This window comes from Dromaius novaehollandiae, chromosome 19 (genome assembly GCF_036370855.1).
Source record: "Dromaius novaehollandiae isolate bDroNov1 chromosome 19, bDroNov1.hap1, whole genome shotgun sequence".
NCBI lineage: Eukaryota > Metazoa > Chordata > Aves > Casuariiformes > Dromaiidae > Dromaius > Dromaius novaehollandiae.
This window is the reverse complement of record NC_088116.1, coordinates 220,140-243,225: the sequence shown is the minus strand read 5'-3', so window position 1 is coordinate 243,225 and position 23,086 is coordinate 220,140. Positions and strand designations below refer to the sequence as shown.

General features: G+C 62.1%; 1 long non-coding RNA gene across 6 annotated transcripts; it reads left to right on the top strand.

Annotated features, from left to right (window-relative positions):
* The first annotated feature begins 412 nt into the window (after window positions 1–412).
* LOC135330298 (uncharacterized) lies at window positions 413–22,397 on the top strand. 6 transcript variants are annotated; one of them, XR_010392225.1, is made up of 9 exons: window positions 413–595; window positions 2,607–2,729; window positions 3,141–3,307; window positions 3,500–3,663; window positions 11,678–11,844; window positions 12,037–12,200; window positions 12,612–12,778; window positions 20,666–20,829; window positions 21,241–22,397. It is a non-coding gene; the product is annotated as an uncharacterized LOC135330298 (long non-coding RNA). The 6 variants fall into 6 exon arrangements; XR_010392223.1 differs by having other exon boundaries at window positions 2,602–2,729; XR_010392224.1 differs by lacking the exon at window positions 413–595 and adding an exon at window positions 1,044–1,163 and having other exon boundaries at window positions 2,602–2,729.
* The last annotated feature ends 689 nt before the right edge of the window (window positions 22,398–23,086 follow it).

The following is a 23,086-nucleotide window of genomic DNA, read 5'->3' as shown; positions in this document are numbered from 1 at the left end:
GTCCCGCCGCGCTATCAGCTGCTCTCCTGTGTCGAAGACGCTTCTGTCTTCCGACACTGGACTTCCGGGGGACCATGTTGTTTTGCGCGGCATGCCGGGAGCAGTAGTCTTCCGACACTGGGCTTCCGGGAGGCCATGTTGTTTTGCGCGGTATGCCGGGAGCGGTAGTCTTCCGGCACTGGGCTTCCGGTGGGCAATCTTTAGCGCGGCATGCCGGGAGCAGTAGTCTTCCGGCACTGGGCTTCCGGTGGGGCCATGTTGTTTTGCGCGGCATGCAGGGAGCGGTAGTCTTCCGTCACTGGGCTTCCGGTGGGGCCATATTGTTTTGCGCGGCATGCAGGGAGCGGTAGTCTTCCGGCACTGGGCATCCGGGGGGGGGCCAGGTTGGTGTCCAAAAGGCCGTGCTGCTCCCGAAAGAGAAGTGCATGCGCACTGGCTTTTCTGTGCTCATTGCTGCCCTGGGGCGTGTCGACACGCCAGTACTGCAGCCACCACGGGCCACCTCCTCATACGAAGGACATTGCAGGCAGCCGTCGCACACACGTGCAGTGCTGGTCGCCGTGTTCACTGCTACTCTCCACTCTTTCGGTAACGGGTGAGCGAGTGGGCCGCGCTGGTCACCGCTGCCCGGTGCTCACGGACCGGGAGCGCTTTTCCCGAGAGGGCTTTTCCTTCTCGGTGCTTCCTGGGGGCGCGGGGACGGGCAGTGCCGTCTCGGAGCTGCTCCGCGGCGCTCTCTCCCCGGGGCAGCCCCAGCGCCTGCTCGCTGATGCCCGCCGCTCTCTCGGGCGCGGGCAGAGCAGCCTCGGGGCGCTCGCTGCTCGGCCTGAGCGCCGGGGTGGCGCGGCGGGCTGCGGTTGGCGCGCGGGAGTCGGCCGGCTGCAGCGCGGCGCTGCGACCACGCGAGGGTGGGGCCATTGCGGGTCTGGGCTGCCTCGCGCTGCGCTCCCCCGCCCCTCGCGCTCCCCCCGCCCCTCGCGCTGCGCTCCCCCCGCCCCTCGCGCTGCGCTCCCCCCGCCCCTCCCGCGCGGTCCTGGGCGGCGCAGGCGCGGTGCGGCGGCGGGCAAGATGGCGGCGAGCAGGGCGGGTGTTTTGGCTGGACGGCGGCGGGCGAGGGCAGAGGCGGCCTGGAGTCGAGCATGTGGGGGCCGCGGTGAGGCGAGGTGAGGCGAGCGTGTGCCTTCGGGTGGCCGCGGGTGTCGGGCTGTGTCCTGCCAGCCGGGGCCGTCGCTGCGTGGAGGCGGCGGGGCCGGGGGGGGGGAGTCGGGCTGGGGGCCGCGCCGCGCCGCGCCGCGCCGGGTCTGCCGGAGCGCGGCTCTGACTCTCCCTTTTGCGTGTGTCGCCTGTAGGGCCCCGGTTCCTCCCCAGCGCGGGCCGGGGCGTGCGCTCGCCCCTGCGGACGCAGCCTGGAGGAGTGCGTGTGGGGTGTCTGCGCGGGGGTCTGGATGTCTCTAGCAGCGGCACGGCAGCCTGATGCCTGCTCTCGTCTGGGACGCGGGGTCCTTGGGGAGTTCCCTGCTGCCTCCTCTGGCATTCTCTGCGAGCTCATAGATCCCTCCACCTCCTCTGCCCCCCCCCCCCCCCCCGCCCCGCTCCCCTGTCTGGTGGGGTGGGAGACCGGTGGCTGCTCCCGCCGAGCTGAGAGCCACGTAGGGCACCCCTGTGTGCTCACTACGCATCTGGGATGGCACCCCTGCCCTGAGGGCCCCGCAGAGTCCCACCCTTCCTGCAACCAGCCCCCCCAGAGCCATTAAACCACCCACTAAACCACCCACAAATCCTGCCCCAACACCCTCACAGGCCCCAAAACGCCTCCGAGCCCTGCCGCAATGTTGTCACTGACTCCAGACCTTCCCCTGCACTCTGTGCAAGGCCCCAAACATTCCTCAAACTGCTGCCAGACCCAGTGCCCGCAGCAGTGAGGCGTTCTAACAAAGATGGGGTGCGATGTGCGTCTCCGCCTCGACTCAGTCCCGCTTTAGAGAAACAGGAAGTTACAGCACTTCCTGGTGAAGAGTGTTGACGGGTGAATGTGCGGATGACAAAGAGACTTTTCTCTCTTTTCTTCTGAGCCGCCTCTCAGAAGCCTCTGTGTGTGCACGATGTGGCTGATCTGGGATAATCGTGCTGTGCGCAGTGCTTAAGGAGAACATTGCCCTAAAATGGAGGGCTAAGGAATAGCCTAAAAAACCTAAAAGGCTCGGGAAGAGCCAAAGAGAACACCGATGGGCTCTGGGAAGCCCCAGTGATGCTAGCGAAAACAGCGTGGCTTTTAGGCACCTCCTCAGAGCAGCAGCAATGTCTCGCTCCAGCCTATGGGACAATGGGGACTCTTAATTACCGCCTTGAATTACCACAAGTGTTGCAAAAGCAGAAGGGACTAGGGAGCATGCAGAGCAGGTTATGGACTATATGTCAAGTTTAAACAAGCAACAAGCCCCTCTGCAAACAGAAACAGGTTTAGCCCTAAGTAATAGACGGAGGTAGCTGTGAGCAACGTGAAGCGAAGCGGTGACGTCAGTCACCCCGAAAGCCTCGGAGAAGCGGTCTGAAAATCTGGTACCCTTGCGGCCTCGGCAGTCTTTTTGGTCTGTTTGGCAGGGTAGCCCACCGAAGGGGGACATCTCGAAGAGAAGCAGCAAGACCTGGGGATCCGGTGGTTCATTTTGGTCGTCGCCTGTGAGGCCAGCATGCAAGAGTAAGAGGAAGCTAGGAGCAGTCTCAAAAAGGTAATAGGTTTGAAAGGGAGACAGGCAAATCGAGGGCTGTCGTTCCTCCACGTAGTTAAAGACCGAGAGAGTTGTCGGTTAAGCGCATGCATACGAGGGTTTGCGAACAGTAACAATAACGCTGAAGCGGAATAAAAATAAGGTTTCGTGGAAGATAGCGTTAGGTAGGTATTAGGCGACGTGCCCGCCTGCCTAATAACCTAGCCCTAATTGCTGTGTGTAACGTTTCCAGACCGTTTACCCTGCAACGTATGGTGCAAAGTGCCGTATTAAGACCTTTCCCTTAAGGAAAAGAAGAAGAAAAAAAAGAAAAAAAAGGGGGAAAAAGAAAACAGGGTAAAGAGAAAAAGATCATGCATAAACCTAAGTGTTTCACTGGAAGTAAAATGCGAGTTTATCGCTTCCTTACAGAGATGGAACCAAGGACAGCAAATGCTGACGAAGAGAAGAGACGGACGAGCGTTTGCTTGCGGTTAATACCGAAGGGACGGGATGAAACAAGGAAGCCAGAATGCAGCGGCCCCTCGATATCACCAGGAACTGCTACAGGAGGAGGCGTTCTGGCACGGGTAACTAGGGTAAGTATCGCTAATGACCGTTAGCAGTTATTTCGGCCTCCCTGAGGCAGCGCTGAGGACTGAGTAACCCGTTCCTACCCTGTGGCTGCTGTTCCCTGTATCTGCCTTAGCTTTGCTTTGGCTGTTTCTCTTTTGTTTTGTTATCGTACGCGCAGCTACGGAAAGGAATAGATGTCATACTTACTTTTTTAGATTAATTGCCACGGCTGAAGTTGAAGAGACCAAGAAACGTAAGCCGCGAAGGGGCACATCTTGAAGAGAGGGGGCTAGACCTAGCGATCCAGTTGTTTGTTTTGGTCGTCGCCTGTGAGGCCAGCATGCAAGAGTAAGAGGAAGCTAGGAGCAGTCTCAAAAAGGTAATAGGTTTGAAAGGGAGACAGGCAAATCGAGGGCTGTCGTTCCTCCACGTAGTTAAAGACCGAGAGAGTTGTCGGTTAAGCGCATGCATACGAGGGTTTGCGAACAGTAACAATAACGCTGAAGCGGAATAAAAATAAGGTTTCGTGGAAGATGGCGTTAGGTAGGTATTAGGCGACGTGCCCGCCTGCCTAATAACCTAGCCCTAATTGCTGTGTGTAACGTTTCCAGACCGTTTACCCTGCAACGTATGGTGCAAAGTGCCGTATTAAGACCTTTCCCTTAAGGAAAAGAAGAAGAAAAAAAAGAAAAAAAAGGGGGAAAAAGAAAACAGGGTAAAGAGAAAAAGATCATGCATAAACCTAAGTGTTTCACTGGAAGTAAAACGCGAGTTTATCGCTTCCTTACAGAGATGGAACCAAGGACAGCAAATGCTGACGAGGAGAAGAGACGGACGAGCGTTTGCTTGTGGTTAATACCGAAGGGACGGGATGAAACAAGGAAGCCAGAATGCAGCGGCCCCTCGATATCACCAGGAACTGCTGCAGGAGGAGGCGTTCTGGCACGGGTAACTAGGGTAAGTATCGCTAATGACCGTTAGCAGTTATTTCGGCCTCCCCGAGGCAGCGCTGAGGACTGAGTAACCTGAGGGGCTCTGGCCTGGGTTAGGGCAGAAGTGCAGGCAGGTGGGATCAGGCATTTTCCTCTCAGCTCTCCAAGCTGAATCCTAGCCCTGAAGGAAAAAGCACGGACGGACGGACGGACAGACGCTGGTGCGGCGGTGACTCTTTGGATATCGTAGGTAAGGGGAGGCACGCTGGTGCCGAGCTCCAGGGCGGTTTGCCTGAACACGATGCCCGGGGCAGGAGGTTACGCATTGTGTCCGGGGCTGGGAGCTGGTCCCCGAGTCCCATGTACTTGGGAGTGCCTGCGCTTGCCAGGGAGCCCGGTGCTGTTCCCAGAGCTGCGGGGAATTTCCCTTGCGTTGCCTGGACCCTCGGGGCTCTTGGGGGTGTTTCCCCTCATCGCAAGGGCAGCCAGAGCCCCTCCAGGGCTGCGTGAGGTCCCCGAACCGCTCCCGGATTTGCTTTTGGCACTCCGCAGTGTCGCTCGTGTGCCTGGGGCAGCCTGCAGGCGCCATCCTGTCAGCCGCGTTGAGCCCTGCGGCGTGCCTGGTGACCCCTCTGGTGTGCGCCAAGGCCCTTCCTCTGTATTTTGGTCTGCCCCAGAGCCCTGCACTTGCCCTCTGATGCCCTCAGGACCCCTCAGTTCACATTCTGGGTTGCCCCCGAGCCCTCTGCGTGCCTTTCGGTGCGCCCTGTGGCCCCGTGTGTGTTTTGCGGCACGCCGCAGAGGTCTCTGTTTAGCTTTTTCTCCTGTCCTGGAGTTTTCTGGGTGCTTCTGGGTGTGCCCCAGGGCCCTCCTTTTGGTGCCCCCAGAGTCACTCTGTTTGCTCTATCGTTCTTTTTTTTTTTTTTTTTTTCTTGACTTGTGTTGCACCCAGAGCTCTCGATTTGTTCTCTTGTGCTCCGCATACTCCCCTTTCCGCACTCTACACCCCAGGCAGGGCTCTCCCTTCAGCTCTCAGCAAGCTGCTGTCAGGAGAGTGGGGGTGCCTCTGCTGCCCTGGCAGCCCCAGCTGTCCCTGAAGGGGCTGATGGCCAGGCCCCCTGCCCAGTTCCTGCAGGCCCACAGCTGCGGGCCCTGGGGCTGGGATGAGTGCCAGGGGGAGCTGGGTGGCAGGACAGGCCCCAGGTGGGGCTGATGGCAAGGGCAGGCCCACATTTGGGGGCTGGGGCCGCAGCTGGGGGGAGCTGGCGCTGGGGCAGGAGCTGGGCAGCGGAGCTGCCACGGAGCACGGCCCTTCGGGACCAGCCCGGCGGCCGCCCCGCGGAGGAGGTGAGCGGGGCCGGGGGAGGCGCGCTGCAGGTCCCGCATGTGCCGGGGGTCCCGGCGGCTGGGAGCGTCCCGGGGCCACGGAGGCGGGGGGAGGAAGGGGGTGCGCCGGGGCTGTGGTGCGGTTTACTGCGCGGTCGGAGGAGCGCGGGGGGGGGGGGTCTCCTGTGTCAGCTCGGGAGCGTGTCGGGGAGCGGGGGGAGGAGGGTCGTGGAGGGGCGGGGGCAGTGTCGGAGCTGAGGCGGGGCCGGTCGCGGGGGTGTCGGGGGAGCCCCGGGCCGGTGGTGGGGCTGGCGGGGCCGCGCTCGGGGCTCTGCGGCCGTTTCCGGGGGGACAGGGGGGAAGGGGAAGGGGGGCGGGACGGAAAGGAACGGAATGTGCCGAGGGTCAAAGGTGCCCCAGCGCTGCGGGTGGGGGGCGGGCGTTGGGGTGCGGGAATGCGGGGAGCCGTAGCTTTCGGCGCGGCATGCCGGGAGCAGTAGTCTTCCGGCACTGGGCTTCCGGTCGGGCATGTTTTTTTTTCTGAGCGCGGCATGCTGGGAGCGGTAGTCTTCCGGCACTGGGCTTCCGGGCGGCCATGTTGCTTGGCATGGCATGCCGGGAGCAGTAGTCTTCCGGCACTGGGCTTCCGGGCCGCCCTTTTCGCGTGCACGGTATGCTGGGAGGTGTAGTCTTCTCAGGCGGGGCTACTGGGTGACCATGCTGCGCCTCTCGAGGTGGCCCCGCGGGGGGGGCGGCGGCGGCAGGTCCCTGCCAGCGGGGTTCCCAGCAGGCGGCCGCGTGGCAGGCCAGGAGCTGTAGTGCCCGCTGGGTCTGTTCCTTACTGGACATGTGTCACTCACGCCTGAGTCCCCACAGGTCACGGGGGACAGTGGAATGCCCCTGTTTTTCCCCGGTACAGGGCAGGAAGTGTTTTCCATCTCCGATGGTGTTGCAAGACAACCTTGGAAGCTCAGAAAGAGTGTTCCTGCTGTTTAAACTAGGCAGATGAGGAGAACATCCCCCCCCCCCCCCCCATTTCCTGGGAGGAAATAATTCTTTAATCAAGGCCATGCTAGAAGTGCTAAAGCCTTAAAGAAATAGTAAATCAAAATGTTTTGTTTTCTATGTAGACGGTGCCAATTTAGCAAAGGAATTCGAGGTATCCCCGAACTGAACTGTCCTCATTATAATACAAGAAAATCACGCCCATAGGTCAGAAAGACCTGTGCCCGGGTGAAGACCCCTCCCCTGAGCACGCGTAGTTTTAAAATGGTGTGTAAGCAATATTAGAATTGTATGTAAATCACTAACCAACCGGTGTAAGAGGGAAAGTTGCAAACCTTGCAACTTGTATAAATGCTACTTGGAAAGCCGGGGCGGGGGGGGGGGGGGGGGAAAGGGGAAGTTGCGCTTGATTTGTGGGGAAACACCGAGCAGCCAGGCTTGCACAACTCTGAAATAAATAAGCAAATGTCTCTCCTGAGCGTGTCATTATTGGCTTAGTGCACAGCGGGCAACGAATCCGCTTTTCGGACAGCAGCGTGACCAGGCAGGGTTGTCCCCGGGGGCTGGGGCTGTCCCTCTTGGAAATGGGGAGGGCGGGAAGAGTAGGAGGGGTGCTGCGGGCTCCTGGGGGTCGTAGCTTTGCTCAGGATTGGGGCCGGTTAGGCAGCTGCTGGGAGGAGTGGCGGTGCTGGGAGGGCACGGTGCGGAGCTGTCCTGCTGTGCAGCGCAAGGGAAAGTCGACCAGCACCGTTGCTGTCCGAGGACCCTGGAACAGCCCGAGAGACCCTGGAACAGCCACCCCACGGACACCGTGTCACTGCCTCGCAAGGCCACTGCATGCAGGTACGTTTGACTACATCCGGCAGAAGAAATGTAAGCCGAAGGATCAGGGCAAATAGCTGCTTGTCTAGGTTTGTTACCTAGCGACGCACTGGCAAAGCTTTTTATGAACACCCGTACTCGATCGAGTGCGTATTCATTCTGTGAATATTAATTACTGCCAGACCGCGTACGTCACTGATGCTTTAAAGCAAGTCCGTGGCGCTGGGGTAGCACGTGTAGTGGAGGCTAAATGCAATACCTCGTTTTGATGTTGTTCTCTTATACGAAAGCACTTGGAGCAGATTAAGACATTTCTCGTCCTATTTTGTTTATTGAGTGGGCCCTGATACTGGGGAGAAGCTGCCGTGAAGCAGACCTAGTAGTCAGCTTCCTTAGAGAAGGCGTCTTGTCCTGTATTTGAGGGCTTCCGGTACGTTTTGACAGCCAGTAGTGAGTGACGGGTTTCCTTTGGACCCCCCGGGGAGCAGAAAGTTCTGGCGGGAAGGCAAAATGTTTCTTGCGGCTGGGTTGGAAGAAGCTGGCTGCTGATGCAAGGCAGTGACAATTCTGGGGAGTCGCGGGAAGTTTTGAAAAGACGGTCGTTCCCTTTTCTAGAAGGCTATGCACTTCGGTTCCTAATAGCTGTAGTAATGAAGCCAGGTAAGCGTTCGGGAGGAGCCCAAGCCGTTTTTGCCTAGCGAGTATTTTGCAAGGGGGGCAGGAAAGCGCTGCGCCCTGCTCCTTGCTGCCCTCGCGTGTCTGAAAGGCGGCACTGCACGCGGGAGGGGGGGCGCGCATGCGCATTGCGTTCCGGCGCGCTCACGGCTGCCCTCGCGTGTCGACAAGGCAGCACTGCAGCCGCCGGCGGCCACCGCTGCGTACGGAGACCGTTGCGGGCAGCCGGCGCACACGTGCGCGCTGCCGGTCGCCGCGTTGGCCGCTACTCTGCGCTCTCTCGGGGACGGGTAAGCGAAGGGGCCGCGCTCGTGCCCCCTGCCCGGTGCTCACGGACCGGGAGCGCTTTTCCCGAGAGGGCTTTTCCTTCTCGGTGCTTCCTGGGGGCGCGGGGACGGGCAGTGCCGTCTCGGAGCTGCTCCGCGGCGCTCTCTCCCCGGGGCAGCCCCAGCGCCTGCTCGCTGATGCCCGCCGCTCTCTCGGGCGCGGGCAGAGCAGCCTCGGGGCGCTCGCTGCTCGGCCTGAGCGCCGGGGTGGCGCGGCGGGCTGCGGTTGGCGCGCGGGAGCCGGCCGGCTGCAGCGCGGCGCTGCGACCACGCGAGGGTGGGGCCATGGCGGGTCTGGCCTGCCTCGCGCTGCGCTCCCCCCGCCCCTCGCGCTGCGCTCCCCCCGCCCCTCGCGCTGCGCTCCCCCCGCCCCTCGCGCTGCGCTCCCCCCGCCCCTCGCGCTGCGCTCCCCCCGCCCCTCGCGCTGCGCTCCCCCCGCCCCTCGCGCTGCGCTCCCCCCGCCCCTCGCGCTGCGCTCCCCCCGCCCCTCGCGCTGCGCTCCCCCCGCCCCTCGCGCTGCGCTCCCCCCGCCCCTCGCGCTGCGCTCCCCCCGCCCCTCGCGCTGCGCTCCCCCCGCCCCTCGCGCTGCGCTCCCCCCGCCCCTCGCGCTGCGCTCCCCCCGCCCCTCGCGCTGCGCTCCCCCCGCCCCTCGCGCTGCGCTCCCCCCGCCCCTCGCGCTGCGCTCCCCCCGCCCCTCGCGCTGCGCTCCCCCCGCCCCTCGCGCTGCGCTCCCCCCGCCCCTCGCGCTGCGCTCCCCCCGCCCCTCGCGCTGCGCTCCCCCCGCCCCTCGCGCTGCGCTCCCCCCGCCCCTCGCGCTGCGCTCCCCCCGCCCCTCGCGCTCCGCTCCCCCCGCCCCTCGCGCTCCGCTCCCCCCGCCCCTCGCGCTCCGCTCCCCCCGCCCCTCGCGCTCCGCTCCCCCCGCCCCTCGCGCTCCGCTCCCCCCGCCCCTCGCGCTCCGCTCCCCCCGCCCCTCGCGCTCCGCTCCCCCCGCCCCTCGCGCTGCGCCCCCCCCGCCCCTCGCGCTCCGCTCCCCCCGCCCCTCGCGCTCCCCCCGCCCCTCGCGCTCCCCCCGCCCCTCGCTCGCGGTCCTGGGCCGCGCAGGCGCGGTGCGGCGGCGCGAGCCCTGGGCGGCCGGCGCAGGCGCGGTGCGGCGGCGCGAACCCTGGGCGGCCGGCGCAGGCGCGGTGCGGCGGCGCGAGCCCTGGGCGGCCGGCGCAGGCGCGGTGCGGCGGCGGGCAAGATGGCGGCGAGCAGGGCGGGTGTTTTGGCTGGACGGCGGCGGGCGAGGGCAGAGGCGGCCTGGAGTCGAGCATGTGGGGGCCGCGGTGAGGCGAGGTGAGGCGAGCGTGTGCCTTCGGGTGGCCGCGGGTGTCGGGCTGTGTCCTGCCAGCCGGGGCCGTCGCTGCGTGGAGGCGGCGGGGCGGGGGGGGGGAGTCGGGCTGGGGGCCGCGCCGCGCCGCGCCGGGTCTGCGCGGCGCCGGGTCTGCCGGAGCGCGGCTCTGACTCTCCCTTTTGCGTGTGTCGCCTGTAGGGCCCCGGTTCCTCCCCAGCGCGGGCCGGGGCGTGCGCTCGCCCCTGCGGACGCAGCCTGGAGGAGTGTGTGTGGGGTGTCTGCGCGGGGGTCTGGATGTCTCTAGCAGCGGCACGGCAGCCTGATGCCTCCTGTCGTCTGGGACGCGGGGTCCTTGGGGAGTTCCCTGCTGCCTCCTCTGGCGTTCTCTGCGAGCTCATAGTACCCTCCACCTCCTCTGCCCCCCCCCCCCCCGCCCCGCTCCCCTGTCTGGTGGGGTGGGAGACCGGTGGCTGCTCCCGCCGAGCTGAGAGCCACGTAGGGCACCCCTATGTGCTCACTACGCATCTGGGGTGGCACCCCTGCCCTGAGGGCCCCGCAGAGTCCCACCCTTCCTGCAACCAGCCCCCCCAGAGCCATTAAACCACCCACAAGTCCTGCCCCAATACCCCCACAGGCCCCAAAACGCCTCCGAGCCCTGCCGCAATGTTGTCACTGACTCCAGACCTTCCCCTGCACTCTGTGCAAGGCCCCAAACATTCCTCAAACTGCTGCCAGACCCAGTGCCCGCAGCAGTGAGGCGTTCTAACAAAGATGGGGTGCGATGTGCGTCTCCGCCTCGACTCAGTCCCGCTTTAGAGAAACAGGAAGTTACAGCACTTCCTGGTGAAGAGTGTTGACGGGTGAATGTGCGGATGACAAAGAGACTTTTCTCTCTTTTCTTCTGAGCCGCCTCTCAGAAGCCTCTGTGTGTGCACGATGTGGCTGATCTGGGATAATCGTGCTGTGCGCAGTGCTTAAGGAGAACATTGCCCTAAAATGGAGGGCTAAGGAATAGCCTAAAAAACCTAAAAGGCTCGGGAAGAGCCAAAGAGAACACCGATGGGCTCTGGGAAGCCCCAGTGATGCTAGCGAAAACAGCGTGGCTTTTAGGCACCTCCTCAGAGCAGCAGCAATGTCTCGCTCCAGCCTATGGGACAATGGGGACTCTTAATTACCGCCTTGAATTACCACAAGTGTTGCAAAAGCAGAAGGGACTAGGGAGCATGCAGAGCAGGTTATGGACTATATGTCAAGTTTAAACAAGCAACAAGCCCCTCTGCAAACAGAAACAGGTTTAGCCCTAAGTAATAGACGGAGGTAGCTGTGAGCAACGTGAAGCGAAGCGGTGACGTCAGTCACCCCGAAAGCCTCGGAGAAGCGGTCTGAAAATCTGGTACCCTTGCGGCCTCGGCAGTCTTTTTGGTCTGTTTGGCAGGGTAGCCCACCGAAGGGGGACATCTCGAAGAGAAGCAGCAAGACCTGGGGATCCGGTGGTTCATTTTGGTCGTCGCCTGTGAGGCCAGCATGCAAGAGTAAGAGGAAGCTAGGAGCAGTCTCAAAAAGGTAATAGGTTTGAAAGGGAGACAGGCAAATCGAGGGCTGTCGTTCCTCCACGTAGTTAAAGACCGAGAGAGTTGTCGGTTAAGCGCATGCATACGAGGGTTTGCGAACAGTAACAATAACGCTGAAGCGGAATAAAAATAAGGTTTCGTGGAAGATAGCGTTAGGTAGGTATTAGGCGACGTGCCCGCCTGCCTAATAACCTAGCCCTAATTGCTGTGTGTAACGTTTCCAGACCGTTTACCCTGCAACGTATGGTGCAAAGTGCCGTATTAAGACCTTTCCCTTAAGGAAAAGAAGAAGAAAAAAAAGAAAAAAAAGGGGGAAAAAGAAAACAGGGTAAAGAGAAAAAGATCATGCATAAACCTAAGCGTTTCACTGGAAGTAAAATGCGAGTTTATCGCTTCCTTACAGAGATGGAACCAAGGACAGCAAATGCTGACGAAGAGAAGAGACGGACGAGCGTTTGCTTGCGGTTAATACCGAAGGGACGGGATGAAACAAGGAAGCCAGAATGCAGCGGCCCCTCGATATCACCAGGAACTGCTACAGGAGGAGGCGTTCTGGCACGGGTAACTAGGGTAAGTATCGCTAATGACCGTTAGCAGTTATTTCGGCCTCCCTGAGGCAGCGCTGAGGACTGAGTAACCCGTTCCTACCCTGTGGCTGCTGTTCCCTGTATCTGCCTTAGCTTTGCTTTGGCTGTTTCTCTTTTGTTTTGTTATCGTACGCGCAGCTACGGAAAGGAATAGATGTCATACTTACTTTTTTAGATTAATTGCCACGGCTGAAGTTGAAGAGACCAAGAAACGTAAGCCGCGAAGGGGCACATCTTGAAGAGAGGGGGCTAGACCTAGCGATCCAGTTGTTTGTTTTGGTCGTCGCCTGTGAGGCCAGCATGCAAGAGTAAGAGGAAGCTAGGAGCAGTCTCAAAAAGGTAATAGGTTTGAAAGGGAGACAGGCAAATCGAGGGCTGTCGTTCCTCCACGTAGTTAAAGACCGAGAGAGTTGTCGGTTAAGCGCATGCATACGAGGGTTTGCGAACAGTAACAATAACGCTGAAGCGGAATAAAAATAAGGTTTCGTGGAAGATGGCGTTAGGTAGGTATTAGGCGACGTGCCCGCCTGCCTAATAACCTAGCCCTAATTGCTGTGTGTAACGTTTCCAGACCGTTTACCCTGCAACGTATGGTGCAAAGTGCCGTATTAAGACCTTTCCCTTAAGGAAAAGAAGAAGAAAAAAAAGAAAAAAAAGGGGGAAAAAGAAAACAGGGTAAAGAGAAAAAGATCATGCATAAACCTAAGTGTTTCACTGGAAGTAAAACGCGAGTTTATCGCTTCCTTACAGAGATGGAACCAAGGACAGCAAATGCTGACGAGGAGAAGAGACGGACGAGCGTTTGCTTGTGGTTAATACCGAAGGGACGGGATGAAACAAGGAAGCCAGAATGCAGCGGCCCCTCGATATCACCAGGAACTGCTGCAGGAGGAGGCGTTCTGGCACGGGTAACTAGGGTAAGTATCGCTAATGACCGTTAGCAGTTATTTCGGCCTCCCCGAGGCAGCGCTGAGGACTGAGTAACCTGAGGGGCTCTGGCCTGGGTTAGGGCAGAAGTGCAGGCAGGTGGGATCAGGCATTTTCCTCTCAGCTCTCCAAGCTGAATCCTAGCCCTGAAGGAAAAAGCACCGACGGACGGACGGACGGACAGACGCTGGTGCGGCGGTGACTCTTTGGATATCGTAGGTAAGGGGAGGCACGCTGGTGCCGAGCTCCAGGGCGGTTTGCCTGAACACGATGCCCGGGGCAGGAGGTTACGCATTGTGTCCGGGGCTGGGAGCTGGTCCCCGAGTCCCATGTACTTGGGAGTGCCTGCGCTTGCCAGGGAGCCCGGTGCTGTTCCCAGAGCTGCGGGGAATTTCCCTTGCGTTGCCTGGACCCTCGGGGCTCTTGGGGGTGTTTCCCCTCATCGCAAGGGCAGCCAGAGCCCCTCCAGGGCTGCGTGAGGTCCCCGAACCGCTCCCGGATTTGCTTTTGGCACTCCGCAGTGTCGCTCGTGTGCCTGGGGCAGCCTGCAGGCGCCATCCTGTCAGCCGCGTTGAGCCCTGCGGCGTGCCTGGTGACCCCTCTGGTGTGCGCCAAGGCCCTTCCTCTGTATTTTGGTCTGCCCCAGAGCCCTGCACTTGCCCTCTGATGCCCTCAGGACCCCTCAGTTCACATTCTGGGTTGCCCCCGAGCCCTCTGCGTGCCTTTCGGTGCGCCCTGTGGCCCCGTGTGTGTTTTGCGGCACGCCGCAGAGGTCTCTGTTTAGCTTTTTCTCCTGTCCTGGAGTTTTCTGGGTGCTTCTGGGTGTGCCCCAGGGCCCTCCTTTTGGTGCCCCCAGAGTCACTCTGTTTGCTCTATCGTTCTTTTTTTTTTTTTTTTTTCTTGACTTGTGTTGCACCCAGAGCTCTCGATTTGTTCTCTTGTGCTCCGCATACTCCCCTTTCCGCACTCTACACCCCAGGCAGGGCTCTCCCTTCAGCTCTCAGCAAGCTGCTGTCAGGAGAGTGGGGGTGCCTCTGCTGCCCTGGCAGCCCCAGCTGTCCCTGAAGGGGCTGATGGCCAGGCCCCCTGCCCAGTTCCTGCAGGCCCACAGCTGCGGGCCCTGGGGCTGGGATGAGTGCCAGGGGGAGCTGGGTGGCAGGACAGGCCCCAGGTGGGGCTGATGGCAAGGGCAGGCCCACATTTGGGGGCTGGGGCTGCAGTTGGGGGGAGCTGGCGCTGGGGCAGGAGCTGGGCAGCGGAGCTGCCACGGAGCACGGCCCTTCGGGACCAGCCCGGCGGCCGCCCCGCGGAGGAGGTGAGCGGGGCCGGGGGAGGCGCGCTGCAGGTCCCGCATGTGCCGGGGGTCCCGGCGGCTGGGAGCGTCCCGGGGCCACGGAGGCGGGGGGAGGAAGGGGGTGCGCCGGGGCTGTGGTGCGGTTTACTGCGCGGTCGGAGGAGCGCGGGGGGGGGGGGGTCTCCTGTGTCAGCTCGGGAGCGTGTCGGGGAGCGGGGGGAGGAGGGTCGTGGAGGGGCGGGGGCAGTGTCGGAGCTGAGGCGGGGCCGGTCGCGGGGGTGTCGGGGGAGCCCCGGGCCGGTGGTGGGGCTGGCGGGGCCGCGCTCGGGGCTCTGCGGCCGTTTCCGGGGGGACAGGGGGGAAGGGGAAGGGGGGCGGGACGGAAAGGAACGGAATGTGCCGAGGGTCAAAGGTGCCCCAGCGCTGCGGGTGGGGGGCGGGCGTTGGGGTGCGGGAATGCGGGGAGCCGTAGCTTTCGGCGCGGCATGCCGGGAGCAGTAGTCTTCCGGCACTGGGCTTCCGGTCGGGCATGTTTTTTTTCTGAGCGCGGCATGCTGGGAGCGGTAGTCTTCCGGCACTGGGCTTCCGGGCGGCCATGTTGCTTGGCATGGCATGCCGGGAGCATTAGTCTTCCGGCACTGGGCTTCCGGGCCGCCCTTTTCGCGTGCACGGTATGCTGGGAGGTGTAGTCTTCTCAGGCGGGGCTACTGGGTGACCATGCTGCGCCTCTCGAGGTGGCCCCGCGGGGGGGGCGGCGGCGGCAGGTCCCTGCCAGCGGGGTTCCCAGCAGGCGGCCGCGTGGCAGGCCAGGAGCTGTAGTGCCCGCTGGGTCTGTTCCTTACTGGACATGTGCCACTCACGCCTGAGTCCCCACAGGTCACGGGGGACAGTGGAATGCCCCTGTTTTTCCCCGGTACAGGGCAGGAAGTGTTTTCCATCTCCGATGGTGTTGCAAGACAACCTTGGAAGCTCAGAAAGAGTGTTCCTGCTGTTTAAACTAGGCAGATGAGGAGAACATCCCCCCCCCCCCCCATTTCCTGGGAGGAAATAATTCTTTAATCAAGGCCATGCTAGAAGTGCTAAAGCCTTAAAGAAATAGTAAATCAAAATGTTTTGTTTTCTATGTAGACGGTGCCAATTTAGCAAAGGAATTCGAGGTATCCCCGAACTGAACTGTCCTCATTATAATACAAGAAAATCACGCCCATAGGTCAGAAAGACCTGTGCCCGGGTGAAGACCCCTCCCCTGAGCACGCGTAGTTTTAAAATGGTGTGTAAGCAATATTAGAATTGTATGTAAATCACTAACCAACCGGTGTAAGAGGGAAAGTTGCAAACCTTGCAACTTGTATAAATGCTACTTGGAAAGCCGGGGCGGGGAAAGGGGAAGTTGCGCTTGATTTGTGGGGAAACACCGAGCAGCCAGGCTTGCACAACTCTGAAATAAATAAGCAAATGTCTCTCCTGAGCGTGTCATTATTGGCTTAGTGCACAGCGGGCAACGAATCCGCTTTTCGGACAGCAGCGTGACCAGGCAGGGTTGTCCCCGGGGGCTGGGGCTGTCCCTCTTGGAAATGGGGAGGGCGGGAAGAGTAGGAGGGGTGCTGCGGGCTCCTGGGGGTCGTAGCTTTGCTCAGGATTGGGGCCGGTTAGGCAGCTGCTGGGAGGAGTGGCGGTGCTGGGAGGGCACGGTGCGGAGCTGTCCTGCTGTGCAGCGCAAGGGAAAGTCGACCAGCACCGTTGCTGTCCGAGGACCCTGGAACAGCCCGAGAGACCCTGGAACAGCCACCCCACGGACACCGTGTCACTGCCTCGCAAGGCCACTGCATGCAGGTACGTTTGACTACATCCGGCAGAAGAAATGTAAGCCGAAGGATCAGGGCAAATAGCTGCTTGTCTAGGTTTGTTACCTAGCGACTCACTGGCAAAGCTTTTTATGAACACCCGTACTCGATCGAGTGCGTATTCATTCTGTGAATATTAATTACTGCCAGACCGCGTACGTCACTGATGCTTTAAAGCAAGTCCGTGGCGCTGGGGTAGCACGTGTAGTGGAGGCTAAATGCAATAATACCTCGTTTTGATGTTGTTCTCTTATACGAAAGCACTTGGAGCAGATTAAGACATTTCTCGTCCTATTTTGTTTATTGAGTGGGCCCTGATACTGGGGAGAAGCTGCCGTGAAGCAGACCTAGTAGTCAGCTTCCTTAGAGAAGGCGTCTTGTCCTGTATTTGAGGGCTTCCGGTACGTTTTGACAGCCAGTAGTGAGTGACGGGTTTCCTTTGGACCCCCCGGGGAGCAGAAAGTTCTGGCGGGAAGGCAAAATGTTTCTTGCGGCTGGGTTGGAAGAAGCTGGCTGCTGATGCAAGGCAGTGACAATTCTGGGGAGTCGCGGGAAGTTTTGAAAAGACGGTCGTTCCCTTTTCTAGAAGGCTATGCACTTCGGTTCCTAATAGCTGTAGTAATGAAGCCAGGTAAGCGTTCGGGAGGAGCCCAAGCCGTTTTTGCCTAGCGAGTATTTTGCAAGGGGGGCAGGAAAGCGCTGCGCCCTGCTCCTTGCTGCCCTCGCGTGTCTGAAAGGCGGCACTGCACGCGGGAGGGGGGCGCGCTCACGGCTGCCCTCGCGTGTCGACAAGGCAGCACTGCAGCCGCCGGCGGCCACCGCTGCGTACGGAGACCGTTGCGGGCAGCCGGCGCACACGTGCGCGCTGCCGGTCGCCGCGTTGGCCGCTACTCTGCGCTCTCTCGGGGACGGGTAAGCGAAGGGGCCGCGCTCGTGCCCCCTGCCCGGTGCTCACGGACCGGGAGCGCTTTTCCCGAGAGGGCTTTTCCTTCTCGGTGCTTCCTGGGGGCGCGGGGACGGGCAGTGCCGTCTCGGAGCTGCTCCGCGGCGCTCTCTCCCCGGGGCAGCCCCAGCGCCTGCTCGCTGATGCCCGCCGCTCTCTCGGGCGCGGGCAGAGCAGCCTCGGGGCGCTCGCTGCTCGGCCTGAGCGCCGGGGTGGCGCGGCGGGCTGCGGTTGGCGCGCGGGAGCCGGCCGGCTGCAGCGCGGCGCTGCGACCACGCGAGGGTGGGGCCATGGCGGGTCTGGCCTGCCTCGCGCTGCGCTCCCCCCGCCCCTCGCGCTGCGCTCCCCCCGCCCCTCGCGCTGCGCTCCCCCCGCCCCTCGCGCTGCGCTCCCCCCGCCCCTCGCGCTGCGCTCCCCCCGCCCCTCGCGCTGCGCTCCCCCCGCCCCTCGCGCTGCGCTCCCCCCGCCCCTCGCGCTGCGCTCCCCCCGCCCCTCGCGCTGCGCTCCCCCCGCCCCTCGCGCTGCGCTCCCCCCGCCCCTCGCGCTGCGCTCCCCCCGCCCCTCGCGCTGCGCTCCCCCCGCCCCTCGCGCTGCGCTCCCCCCGCCCCTCGCGCTGCGCTCCCCCCGCCCCTCGCGCTGCGCTCCCCCCGCCCCTCGCGCTGCGCTCCCCCCGCCCCTCGCGCTGCGCTCCCCCCGCCCCTCGCGCTGCGCTCCCCCGCCCCTCGCGCTGCGCTCCCCCCGCCCCTCGCGCTGCGCTCCCCCCGCCCCTCGCGCTGCGCTCCCCCCGCCCCTCGCGCTGCGCTCCCCCCGCCCCTCGCGCTGCGCTCCCCCCGCCCCTCGCGCTGCGCTCCCCCCGCCCCTCGCGCTGCGCTCCCCCCGCCCCTCGCGCTGCGCTCCCCCCGCCCCTCGCGCTCCGCTCCCCCCGCCCCTCGCGCTGCGCTCCCCCCGCCCCTCGCGCTGCGCTCCCCCCGCCCCTCGCGCTCCGCTCCCCCCGCCCCTCGCGCTCCGCTCCCCCCGCCCCTCGCGCTCCGCTCCCCCCGCCCCTCGCGCTCCGCTCCCCCCGCCCCTCGCGCTGCGCTCCCCCCGCCCCTCGCGCTGCGCTCCCCCCGCCCCTCGCGCTGCGCTCCCCCCGCCCCTCGCGCTGCGCTCCCCCCGCCCCTCGCGCTCCGCTCCCCCCGCCCCTCGCGCTCCGCTCCCCCCGCCCCTCGCGCTGCGCCCCCCCGCCCCTCGCGCTGCGCCCCCCCGCCCCTCGCGCTCCCCCCGCCCCTCGCGCTCCCCCCGCCCCTCGCTCGCCGTCCTGGGCCGCGCAGGCGCGGTGCGGCGGCGCGAGCCCTGGGCGGCCGGCGCAGGCGCGGTGCGGCGGCGGGCAAGATGGCGGCGAGCAGGGCGGGTGTTTTGGCTGGACGGCGGCGGGCGAGGGCAGAGGCGGCCTGGAGTCGAGCATGTGGGGGCCGCGGTGAGGCGAGGTGAGGCGAGCGTGTGCCTTCGGGTGGCCGCGGGTGTCGGGCTGTGTCCTGCCAGCCGGGGCCGTCGCTGCGTGGAGGCGGCGGGGCGGGGGGGGGGAGTCGGGCTGGGGGCCGCGCCGCGCCGCGCCGGGTCTGCGCGGCGCCGGGTCTGCCGGAGCGCGGCTCTGACTCTCCCTTTTGCGTGTGTCGCCTGTAGGGCCCCGGTTCCTCCCCAGCGCGGGCCGGGGCGTGCGCTCGCCCCTGCGGACGCAGCCTGGAGGAGTGTGTGTGGGGTGTCTGCGCGGGGGTCTGGATGTCTCTAGCAGCGGCACGGCAGCCTGATGCCTCCTGTCGTCTGGGACGCGGGGTCCTTGGGGAGTTCCCTGCTGCCTCCTCTGGCGTTCTCTGCGAGCTCATAGTACCCTCCACCTCCTCTGCCCCCCCCCCCCCGCCCCGCTCCCCTGTCTGGTGGGGTGGGAGACCGGTGGCTGCTCCCGCCGAGCTGAGAGCCACGTAGGGCACCCCTATGTGCTCACTACGCATCTGGGGTGGCACCCCTGCCCTGAGGGCCCTGCAGAGTCCCACCCTTCCTGCAACCAGCCCCCCCAGAGCCATTAAACCACCCACAAGTCCTGCCCCAATACCCCCACAGGCCCCAAAACGCCTCCGAGCCCTGCCGCAATGTTGTCACTGACTCCAGACCTTCCCCTGCACTCTGTGCAAGGCCCCAAACATTCCTCAAACTGCTGCCAGACCCAGTGCCCGCAGCAGTGAGGCGTTCTAACAAAGATGGGGTGCGATGTGCGTCTCCGCCTCGACTCAGTCCCGCTTTAGAGAAACAGGAAGTTACAGCACTTCCTGGTGAAGAGTGTTGACGGGTGAATGTGCGGATGACAAAGAGACTTTTCTCTCTTTTCTTCTGAGCCGCCTCTCAGAAGCCTCTGTGTGTGCACGATGTGGCTGATCTGGGATAATCGTGCTGTGCGCAGTGCTTAAGGAGAACATTGCCCTAAAATGGAGGGCTAAGGAATAGCCTAAAAAACCTAAAAGGCTCGGGAAGAGCCAAAGAGAACACCGATGGGCTCTGGGAAGCCCCAGTGATGCTAGCGAAAACAGCGTGGCTTTTAGGCACCTCCTCAGAGCAGCAGCAATGTCTCGCTCCAGCCTATGGGACAATGGGGACTCTTAATTACCGCCTTGAATTACCACAAGTGTTGCAAAAGCAGAAGGGACTAGGGAGCATGCAGAGCAGGTTATGGACTATATGTCAAGTTTAAACAAGCAACAAGCCCCTCTGCAAACAGAAACAGGTTTAGCCCTAAGTAATAGACGGAGGTAGCTGTGAGCAACGTGAAGCGAAGCGGTGACGTCAGTCACCCCGAAAGCCTCGGAGAAGCGGTCTGAAAATCTGGTACCCTTGCGGCCTCGGCAGTCTTTTTGGTCTGTTTGGCAGGGTAGCCCACCGAAGGGGGACATCTCGAAGAGAAGCAGCAAGACCTGGGGATCCGGTGGTTCATTTTGGTCGTCGCCTGTGAGGCCAGCATGCAAGAGTAAGAGGAAGCTAGGAGCAGTCTCAAAAAGGTAATAGGTTTGAAAGGGAGACAGGCAAATCGAGGGCTGTCGTTCCTCCACGTAGTTAAAGACCGAGAGAGTTGTCGGTTAAGCGCATGCATACGAGGGTTTGCGAACAGTAACAATAACGCTGAAGCGGAATAAAAATAAGGTTTCGTGGAAGATAGCGTTAGGTAGGTATTAGGCGACGTGCCCGCCTGCCTAATAACCTAGCCCTAATTGCTGTGTGTAACGTTTCCAGACCGTTTACCCTGCAACGTATGGTGCAAAGTGCCGTATTAAGACCTTTCCCTTAAGGAAAAGAAGAAGAAAAAAAAGAAAAAAAAGGGGGAAAAAGAAAACAGGGTAAAGAGAAAAAGATCATGCATAAACCTAAGCGTTTCACTGGAAGTAAAATGCGAGTTTATCGCTTCCTTACAGAGATGGAACCAAGGACAGCAAATGCTGACGAAGAGAAGAGACGGACGAGCGTTTGCTTGCGGTTAATACCGAAGGGACGGGATGAAACAAGGAAGCCAGAATGCAGCGGCCCCTCGATATCACCAGGAACTGCTACAGGAGGAGGCGTTCTGGCACGGGTAACTAGGGTAAGTATCGCTAATGACCGTTAGCAGTTATTTCGGCCTCCCTGAGGCAGCGCTGAGGACTGAGTAACCCGTTCCTACCCTGTGGCTGCTGTTCCCTGTATCTGCCTTAGCTTTGCTTTGGCTGTTTCTCTTTTGTTTTGTTATCGTACGCGCAGCTACGGAAAGGAATAGATGTCATACTTACTTTTTTAGATTAATTGCCACGGCTGAAGTTGAAGAGACCAAGAAACGTAAGCCGCGAAGGGGCACATCTTGAAGAGAGGGGGCTAGACCTAGCGATCCAGTTGTTTGTTTTGGTCGTCGCCTGTGAGGCCAGCATGCAAGAGTAAGAGGAAGCTAGGAGCAGTCTCAAAAAGGTAATAGGTTTGAAAGGGAGACAGGCAAATCGAGGGCTGTCGTTCCTCCACGTAGTTAAAGACCGAGAGAGTTGTCGGTTAAGCGCATGCATACGAGGGTTTGCGAACAGTAACAATAACGCTGAAGCGGAATAAAAATAAGGTTTCGTGGAAGATGGCGTTAGGTAGGTATTAGGCGACGTGCCCGCCTGCCTAATAACCTAGCCCTAATTGCTGTGTGTAACGTTTCCAGACCGTTTACCCTGCAACGTATGGTGCAAAGTGCCGTATTAAGACCTTTCCCTTAAGGAAAAGAAGAAGAAAAAAAAGAAAAAAAAGGGGGAAAAAGAAAACAGGGTAAAGAGAAAAAGATCATGCATAAACCTAAGCGTTTCACTGGAAGTAAAACGCGAGTTTATCGCTTCCTTACAGAGATGGAACCAAGGACAGCAAATGCTGACGAGGAGAAGAGACGGACGAGCGTTTGCTTGTGGTTAATACCGAAGGGACGGGATGAAACAAGGAAGCCAGAATGCAGCGGCCCCTCGATATCACCAGGAACTGCTGCAGGAGGAGGCGTTCTGGCACGGGTAACTAGGGTAAGTATCGCTAATGACCGTTAGCAGTTATTTCGGCCTCCCCGAGGCAGCGCTGAGGACTGAGTAACCTGAGGGGCTCTGGCCTGGGTTAGGGCAGAAGTGCAGGCAGGTGGGATCAGGCATTTTCCTCTCAGCTCTCCAAGCTGAATCCTAGCCCTGAAGGAAAAAGCACCGACGGACGGACGGACGGACAGACGCTGGTGCGGCGGTGACTCTTTGGATATCGTAGGTAAGGGGAGGCACGCTGGTGCCGAGCTCCAGGGCGGTTTGCCTGAACACGATGCCCGGGGCAGGAGGTTACGCATTGTGTCCGGGGCTGGGAGCTGGTCCCCGAGTCCCATGTACTTGGGAGTGCCTGCGCTTGCCAGGGAGCCCGGTGCTGTTCCCAGAGCTGCGGGGAATTTCCCTTGCGTTGCCTGGACCCTCGGGGCTCTTGGGGGTGTTTCCCCTCATCGCAAGGGCAGCCAGAGCCCCTCCAGGGCTGCGTGAGGTCCCCGAACCGCTCCCGGATTTGCTTTTGGCACTCCGCAGTGTCGCTCGTGTGCCTGGGGCAGCCTGCAGGCGCCATCCTGTCAGCCGCGTTGAGCCCTGCGGCGTGCCTGGTGACCCCTCTGGTGTGCGCCAAGGCCCTTCCTCTGTATTTTGGTCTGCCCCAGAGCCCTGCACTTGCCCTCTGATGCCCTCAGGACCCCTCAGTTCACATTCTGGGTTGCCCCCGAGCCCTCTGCGTGCCTTTCGGTGCGCCCTGTGGCCCCGTGTGTGTTTTGCGGCACGCCGCAGAGGTCTCTGTGTAGCTTTTTCTCCTGTCCTGGAGTTTTCTGGGTGCTTCTGGGTGTGCCCCAGGGCCCTCCTTTTGGTGCCCCCAGAGTCACTCTGTTTGCTCTATCGTTCTTTTTTTTTTTTTTTTTTCTTGACTTGTGTTGCACCCAGAGCTCTCGATTTGTTCTCTTGTGCTCCGCATACTCCCCTTTCCGCACTCTACACCCCAGGCAGGGCTCTCCCTTCAGCTCTCAGCAAGCTGCTGTCAGGAGAGTGGGGGTGCCTCTGCTGCCCTGGCAGCCCCAGCTGTCCCTGAAGGGGCTGATGGCCAGGCCCCCTGCCCAGTTCCTGCAGGCCCACAGCTGCGGGCCCTGGGGCTGGGATGAGTGCCAGGGGGAGCTGGGTGGCAGGACAGGCCCCAGGTGGGGCTGATGGCAAGGGCAGGCCCACATTTGGGGGCTGGGGCCGCAGTTGGGGGGAGCTGGCGCTGGGGCAGGAGCTGGGCAGCGGAGCTGCCACGGAGCACGGCCCTTCGGGACCAGCCCGGCGGCCGCCCCGCGGAGGAGGTGAGCGGGGCCGGGGGAGGCGCGCTGCAGGTCCCGCATGTGCCGGGGGTCCCGGCGGCTGGGAGCGTCCCGGGGCCACGGAGGCGGGGGGAGGAAGGGGGTGCGCCGGGGCTGTGGTGCGGTTTACTGCGCGGTCGGAGGAGCGCGGGGGGGGGGGGGGGGTCTCCTGTGTCAGCTCGGGAGCGTGTCGGGGAGCGGGGGGAGGAGGGTCGTGGAGGGGCGGGGGCAGTGTCGGAGCTGAGGCGGGGCCGGTCGCGGGGGTGTCGGGGGAGCCCCGGGCCGGTGGTGGGGCTGGCGGGGCCGCGCTCGGGGCTCTGCGGCCGTTTCCGGGGGGACAGGGGGGAAGGGGAAGGG